Genomic DNA, 8,938 nt, shown 5'->3' with positions numbered 1-8,938 from the left:
CTTGCTATATGCCAGACACAGTGCTAAGCATTGGGAAAACAGAAATTACACATCTTCCCCCAACACATGCCCAGCAAAGAGTGTACAGGCTACTGCAGAGTGGGAAGGAACTATAGAGAGATTGTAAATATTTGCGCCTGGGTGTCAGAGTTGCTGATGTGACAGAGTGTGGCTTCTGATGTATGTTTCAGCTGGCATTAAACATGAAATGTGGCTAGAAACCACCTGCTAGTGTGCAGGGCACAACTGCTTTACATAAATTAATTCATTTAAACCGTACAGCAACCCTATAATGTATATAGTGTTATCCTCCCCTTTTAAAAATAGGCTCACTGAGGCAGCACTAAATTAAATAACTTGGGCAAGGTCATAGAACTGATTTGAATCCAGGTTGATTGGCTCACAAATCTGTAATAACACAAGCATAACCTGGTTCAAGTCAACAGCTGCCATTCACAACCGAGTGGCAGTTAGATTTAAATTGTCAGACCAAAACAAAGGAAATAATGAAAATAAAAACTGTTAGGCCCAAAAGCTGCACCCCTACTTCACCTCTGACATAGTCATCTTAGTTGGGCACCCATAGGAAACAAGCCCCAAACTCCTGAGGCAGCAACTTTAATCAGGAGGGATTTTTGTCTCGTGTACCTAAGCATCCTATTCCTGGTTTAGAAAGCTCATGGAAGAAAGTCCTTGTTTCCAATAAAGCAGGATTTGAAGAGGTGAGATAACATGTTCTATAAGAATATTGAGTCCAAGCATCATGGTATTAAATATCCAACCATCAATCTCGCTTGCTGTGGATGAGAACACCTTTGGTGAGGGGGTTGGGGGCTGCTGACCCTGCAGACCCAAGGAGACCTGCAATGGAGCTCTTATGTTGGCAAATGAATGCTCCTCCCTGCTGTTAGAGGAGCTAACTCCATTTTGCTGCCAGAGAGAACCAGAGCGGAGGCTTTAGCACCAAATCAACAGCCCATCTGCCATGGCTTGAATGTTTACCAGCCTGACCTGCACATGCTCTAAGAGACCACAACTACAAGCAGCCAAATAAAACCACAACTCTGGTGAAGTAGACCCAGCAACCTGAGGGAGGAAGACAGCCTGAGCAAATAGGATCGTGACTCCTATTGAAGTAAAATGAATAGCCGAAACAGAAGAGAACTTTAAAAAATAAAAATTTTTGCAGAAAAAGAAGGAAACCCTAATCATTTCAAGAATCATTTGGGAAGGAAAAAGCAAACTGATGTATATATTCTGTTACTTTGTATGTCTGTAATATGAAAATTGGTGCACATAAAGAAGTCATTAAAACCAAACAGGCATTTGCTCATATGCAATTTCCCACCAGGAGCCAGTGTGCTGCGCCATTGGGTAACACCAGGTAAATGGGAAAAGCATCCAGCTGAGCATAATGACCTGCGGGAGAATAATACCAAACACCTTATCTCTCCACTTCACCCCAGTGCACGGCTGTAGTTTCTCAGTAAAACCTGAGGACACATCCTGATTAGAAGTAACAAAGGCAAAATGAGCCTCAAGTACTGCAAAGTTTCGAAGTAAGAAAATGTGACATTGCAATGTCTAGTCGGCCCAAAGTAATACAGTGATGAACTTGGGAGACAACACCGAAAACGAACGCAACAGAGAGCTTCATCTTCACTTCCAGTAATTGCCTGCTTTCCTGGTAACAGAGAGTGGGAAAGGCCTCCTCTGCAGTTGGCTGAAAACTGCAGCCTCACCCAGCCTGAGCAGTTGTGTCATCTGATCTCCTCGCAGGCCATAGAACAGCTTCTGTAGGTGGGGTGGCAATGCACACACAACCATGAGAGTTGGATTTCTGTTGTAAGCCAGTTCGGAGGAATGGAAAAACAAGACAGGAAGTCACAGCCATCTACCCCATGTCATTTGAAAAATTGTAAACACCTCTACCAGGCAAACCATCTCTCTCAAAGTAACTGTCTCCATTAGGGACTGAAGATGCTTAAATTAAAATTGTGGTAGTTTTCTTGTATCACTTACTTGATGGGTCACTGTTTGAGTTTTCTGCCCCAACTCCATTTTCCCATACGTCCTGTTATTTGGGAGGGCAAAATTCCATCGCACAGGGATCTTTTTTAGGATTGCATACGCCATGTTGTAGGATTATTGGAAATATGTACTCACTGTGATTACTGGCTCATCACATCCTTCAGCAGAAGTGGCCACAAGTGAGATACTGTACAACAGTCTGGTGCCATCTCCTTGGGGCTGGGCCGCAGTAGGGAGCACCTCACTGCAAGACCTCCTGGATGGGCAGAGCAAGCTGTTGTCAGAGCCTAGTCACACCTCCAGGTGTGGGATATCTCGGGTTCAATCAGGACCCAGCAGGTGGGCCACATAAAGCTGGATTCTAACGCAAGTCTTTAAAGCCATCCTTTGCCCAAAATGCAATCCTTTTCTTTCATATCCCAATTTCTACTCTAAATTTACAAAGTGAATGCTAAGGGTTGTGGCTGGCCAGATTGATAAATAATATCCCAATTTAGACATGGGGCCATGTGCTGGCCCAGAGACTAGAATTGGTGGTCATGAATCAACGCTGCCATCTTTAAAAGAATTGAAGGTCAGAATTTCGTTTCACTTGCAAGATTTAACCCAAATGAAGGAGGTTTAAAAAAATATGCATGTGTTGCCGAAACCGGTTTGGCTCAGTGGTAGAGCGTCAGTCTGTGGACTGAAAGGCCCCAGGTTCGATTCTGGTCAAGGGCATATACGTTGGTGGCGGGCACATCCCTAGTAGGAGGTGTGCAAGAGGCAACCGATCGATGATTCTCTCTCATCGATGTTTCTAACTCTTTATGCCTCTCTCTTCCTCTCTGTAAAAAATCAATAAAATATATTTTTTTAAAAATATGCATGTGCAAACAAAATGGAAACAGACTCATAAATAAAGAAAAGACTAAAGTAGGGGTCGTAGAGGGTGGAGAAAAAGTGATTAAGAAGTACCAAGTACCCTGGTTGGGTTTTCTCTGTGGTTAGAGTGTTGGCCAGCGGACCCAAGGGTCTTGGGTTTGAGTAGCAGGTTTGATTCCCTGTCAGGGACATGTACCTCGATAGGTTTCCAAGCCTCGGTAGGGGTGCATGTGGGAAGCAACCAATCAATGTTTCTTCCTAAACTTTATTCTCCCCCTACCCTCCCACTCCTCTCTCTCTTCCTCTCCCTCTCACCCTCGTTTCTCCCACTTTCTCTTCAAATTAATGGAAAAAATAACTATGTGTGGTGCCTGGTGGGTACTGGAAACATGGGGGGAGCTCACTTTGTAAAGTATATGATTGTCTTACCAATTCAAAATAATATTGAATGTAAACTGTGATTGGAAAAAAAAAAAAAAGTCTTCTGGAAAAAAATGCATGTAAATTGCCATTTTTATCCTATTCTTACTACAGTTTCTTCTCCTTTCATGCTAATTCCCTCCTAGCCAGATCTTGACACTGCCCCCCTGCCTATGCCCCCATCTTTTTTTCTATGCTGCAGTCGACTGATTTGTTTTCCTACCTTCTCCTGGAAAACGGGGTTCGTTCCACCCTCAGCCAAGAACAACATTCAATGTCCAGATCTTTCCTGGCTGAAAATTCCGCCATGGAACAGGTAGCAAGTTCTGAGTGTGCGAAGCCAGAGCCCCAGGAGGGATCCTGCTGCCAATCTCTACAATGCCCTGTTTGAATTGGATAGGACCCTATTTCAGAAGGCCCGATCCTTCCAAGACAGACATTAAGGCTCCAGTTCAACGTAAATACAGGCTCTTACAGAGAAATAGTGATTCTCTCTCTCTTTCTGCCCAAAAACCTGAAGTCAGAGTTGAGTACTTTTGCAGCATCACTACTGCTCGGGGCTTCGCCTTCAAAGAATGCAAACCTGAGCTCAGCTACTGGTAAAAGAGGCCGTTGCTGCCCCTGAGGGCCAGCTTTAATGAGGCAGGCTGCCAGGAAGCCTGAGGACCCATTTTCCACGTGGAGACAGCACACAGCATCTTTGAAGGAGACACATGTCTGTGTCACTTCCATTTGGCCCATTAGAAGCTCTTTGATTTCAAACCAATCTTCATTTCAAGGCTGAAAGCTTACAGCCCTCCCTTTTTAATTCCAATGTTAATACCTATGAAAGGCTTGCAGACAGTGGCGGCTAGAAGACCCTGTGTTGCTAGTGGAACACCTGTGCTTTGTAGGTTGCTGTAGGGCTCCAGCTTGTCAACCTGTATTAAATGGCTCAGAATCAACCCTGAGATGCAATCCCACCTGGCCTCTTTGTTAGTCGTCACAGAAATAAAAAGGGCCTTGAGCTTTAGAGAAAATTCTGCATATAAAGCATCTGTCCTTGACTTTTTTGGCAGAGTCACCAAGAGCGAGTCAAGTATTGGGTCGGCAGCTAAGTAATTGCGGGTTCACACACATATGGCTTCAGTTGAATTTTTAGGTTTGCAGACATTGTACAAATGTAAAACACATTTTGTTATTTGGTAGTTGGCTATTCAGCTGTTAATCAGTGAAAAAAGTTTTTTGATCTGTTTTGTAGTTTTCGTTTGGCGTACGTTGAAAAATGGAAAATCAAAAGGAACATTTTCGTCATATTTTGCTTTTTTATTTCCACAAGGGAAAAACGCATTGCAAGCTCATAAAAAGTTATGTGCTGTTTATGGTGACAAAGCCTTAAAAGAACGGCAGTGTCAAAATTGGTTTGCCAAATTTCGTTCTGGTGATTTTTCACTCAAAGATGAAAAACGCTCTGGTCGTCCAGTTGAAGTTGATGACGCCCTAATCAAAGCAATAATCAATTCGGACTGTCACAGTACAACACGTGAGATTGCAGAGAAGCTTCAGGTATCACATACATGCATTGAAAATCACTTAAAACAACTTGGCTATGTTCAAAAACTCGATACATGGGTTCCTCACGAACTGAAAGAATCACAGTTAACGCAACGCATTAGCAGCTGCGATTTGCTAAAGAAACGTAATGAAAATGATCCATTTTTAAAACGACTGATAACTGGCGATGAAAAATGGGTTGTTTACAACAATATCAAGCGGAAAAGATCGTGGAGCAGGCCAGGTGAACCAACTCAAACAACATCAAAAGCTGATATTCATCAAAAGAAGGTTTTGTTATCAGTTTGGTGGGATTACAAAGGAATTGTCTACTTTGAACTCTTACCACCCAACCGAACGATCAATTCTGATGTCTACATTGAACAACTAACGAAATTAAACAATGCAGTTGAAGAAAAGCGGCCCGAATTGACAAATCGAAAAGGTGTTGTATTCCATCATGACAATGCAAGGCCACACACATCTTTGGTCACTCGGCAAAAATTAATGGAGCTTGGTTGGGATGTTTTGCCACATCCACCATATAGTCCTGACCTTGCACCATCTGATTACTTTTTGTTTCGATCTTTACAAAACTCCTTGAATGGTAAAAATTTCAATAATGATGATGATGTCAAATCGTACCTGATTCAGTTTTTTGCTAATAAAAACCAGAAGTTTTTTGAACGTGGGATTATGATGCTGCCTGAAAGATGGCAAAAGGTCATTGATCAAAATGGGCAATACATTACAGAATAAAGTTATTTAGTTCCATGAAAAAATTGTCTTTGATTTTCTTTAAAAAATCCGCAAGTACTTAGTTGCCGACCCAATATTTTTATAACTTCTTAGAAAAGTGATTTTATTATTATGCATCGTTGCTGCACACAGTGTGGGTATGGAGCAGAAAGTAATGGAGAAATGTGAATGTGTATGTGCTTCAGAAAATTTGATCAGGAAGCCTATACCTTGGATGACGCAGTGGTTACTAGCCAACTCTCCAGTCCATTAACCAGGGATCAATCAGGCAACCAATATTTACATTACAGAAACTAGTTTAAGTGCTTGAGATACATATGTGAATAGCAGTTGTATCCTGTTTCATGGTGTTCTGTTCCTGGCACAGACTTCCTAACACCCCTGAAATTTTCTAAATGATGAGATTATAAATGTCTTTTGTTATGTTAATGAGATGGCTTTGGGAAAGCAGCTGAAGATGGGGGCTGGTTGCCAGGGGGCCAATCATGATTAGAGGGAGGATTGGAACCTTTAGTCTCATCCCCTGACCTCTAGAGAGGGGAGAGAGCTGAAAGCTGAATCAATCCCCAATGGCCAATGATGTAATCAATCGTGCCTATGTAAAGAAGGCTCCATAAAAACACAGAAGAATGGGGTTCAGAGAGCCTTGAGTTGGCTGGAATTAAGTTGACTGGGGCTGGGTTCTCCTGGGCTTGCCTCGCTGCCTCAGCGTGGGTGCAGGTCTATTTCACGGGTCTCTGGCTGCCCTTGGGCCAGTGGCCACCCAAGGCAGTTTTCCTTGGTGAAGGCAGAAACAAGAGAGTAAGTTTATGCAGCAAATTTCAGACCTATCATTGTATTATGTGCACTGACTAACATTCTACAGGTCGATGTAAATCAAAGTCAAGGACTTGGAAGATATTTGCTGCCATGAAGGTGATGCTCAGGGGTGGAGAGGAATGGGTATTTTTGTGATTTCCCAATCACCTGGCTTAAACTCCACACTCCTCACTGAAGCCAATAGGACTGCCTATAAATGTTTGTAATGCCACCTCTCCATTCTTGTCTCCATCCACTCCTCTTGTTGGACTGTACATCCCAGTCCCTCTTGAACATTGCTAATGCCCAAACAATCATGCCCTCATGCCTTATCGTGTAATACTCTCTCCTGACCCTATTGCCACCATGTCTGATACATCTCAGTTATTTCTAGGCATTTGTAGGTATTTCATCTCCTTTGATAGCTCTGTTCCCTGTACATAATATAACACATTATAAGCACACTCTTATTGTGCTATAATTGCTTATCTCTTCATTGATGAGTTGAGCTAGTTGAGGACTAAGAATGTGTCTTTTCTTTTGTGTATCCCCAGCACCTAGCACAGTGTCTGACTCTTGTAAACCTCTAAAAGAGTGCCTGGCACATAGTAGGTTTATAGTTTATAATAACTGTTGTATGAGTGACAGCAGCTATATTTGCTATATAATATTAATATATATTTCTGGGCTCTTACTCATTAAAGTTGATTTCTTTATTATCTAACATTATAATACAAATGTTCCTGATTAGTCACAGACCTCCACAAAGTCATTTTGGCACCCAAACACCTTTCTTCTCCTCATGACTCCACCCTCCTGGGAGACCTTGGGGTCTCTGCATCCTGGCAGTAAATGAGAAAGCAGCAAGTGGACAAGACACACATACTTCTTCATTTCCTTCACTTGGAATTTGGATACATAGTTCATTGGTTGAGAACATGTCTCCTATCTGGGCAATAAGCAATTTATATTCAAGAAGAGAATATAGTTTTGGCTGAAGGTAGCTAGTTTCTGACATAGCAGCCAATATGAAATTATCTGAGACCTTGATAGGAGTATTTCTTTGGTGATACGAGAGTTAGAAAGATGAGAAAGCCAGGCTTTAACCAATTAAGGAAAGAATGGACAGCCAAAAACTCCAAACTAATATAAGTCCCTAAGGAGTAACAAAGCAGGCCCTTGCTTCCCAACACACCTGTTGTTTCTGCAGTCAGTGACTACTTTGATAGGCATGAAAAAAAAAAAAAAAGAAAAAAAAAAAGTTAAGTGTTAAGGTTTAGAAATACAGTCCAAACCACAATCTTTCTGGTAACCATCAATGTCATTGTTCAGACGTCTAGGAATATGACAGCAGAAACCATCCTCCTCTTTCCACACTGCCCCGCTGCTGGGTCTGTGGGCTGCTGGGTAAATGGTCACTGTGATCACGCCCATCCTTGAGAGTTATTTTTAGCCATGCAGGTATAGATCCAATTCCTTCAGAAGCCACCCCAGAGAGGGATGCTAGGTATTTTGGGAGAAGAAATACTTCCCCAAAGCTGTAGAATGTGGACAGACAGTTATTGCTCCAGCACTGTCAAATTTTGAGTTGCACCCAGGTTTCTAGCTTTTCTGTTGCTCAGAATCTCCAGCCTGGTTTGATAAAACATGCTCACACTTGAGTGGAATCAGATATAGAACCTGTTGGCGACACTCCAAGAACATGAGCAGGCGGCCAGTGACAAGAGAGATTTAGTTAGCAGGGCCTCCTGTGGTGTCCAAATCTGATAACTGAAATGTTTATAAAAAGAACTCTTTGTGAGTTTTAACCCTTTCAGCCTCTAAATTTCTAGTGCACAGGCACAATATGGACACATACATGAGAAAGGACAAGTAAAGTGAAAACACATGAATTTTCTAATAACCCAATTCTCTTTCAATGCGTCTGAGCACTTTTACATACTAATGATTTCTCCTGGTGAAGGTCGAGCTGATTAACTTTTGTGACATAATTTTTAGGACATAATAGGGGTACAGTTTTATCAGGATTCAATAAATTTGATTGAGCCACATGAAAGGACAGTGAAAAATAAAAATGTCTTCAGTAATTAAATGTCTCTATTCTGGCTCACTCAGTTAGTTTTGCTTTGTTACCACACAAGATTCATTTTAGATCTGAAAAGCAAAAGTTAGTTTTACTTACCTGTGTTTTGTCATAAAACATCTTTTTAATTCAGGTTAATAAAGTTGAATTTCAGGACATTGGTGGTGGATATTTTTTAATCAATAAGATAAAATACATTTAAAGAAGCAAGCAATCAACCAAATATGATTATTCAGACCAGCATGTAATTATTATTTAGCAAGGTGCAGAGAAAAAAGAAATCATTACTAACATTTATACTTTTATTAATATTACTAAGACAAGCAAGTCATTCCACTATTCCTAGAAATGCAGTTAGCCCTCTACCCTTTCATTCTCCTTTTAAAATTGTCATTGCTTCCTGACTGGTGTGGCTCAATGGTTGAGCATTGACCTGTGAACCAGGAAATC

Source organism: Pipistrellus kuhlii, unplaced genomic scaffold (genome assembly GCF_014108245.1).
Source record: "Pipistrellus kuhlii isolate mPipKuh1 unplaced genomic scaffold, mPipKuh1.p scaffold_m20_p_14, whole genome shotgun sequence".
NCBI lineage: Eukaryota > Metazoa > Chordata > Mammalia > Chiroptera > Vespertilionidae > Pipistrellus > Pipistrellus kuhlii.
This window is presented reverse-complemented; position numbering follows the sequence as displayed.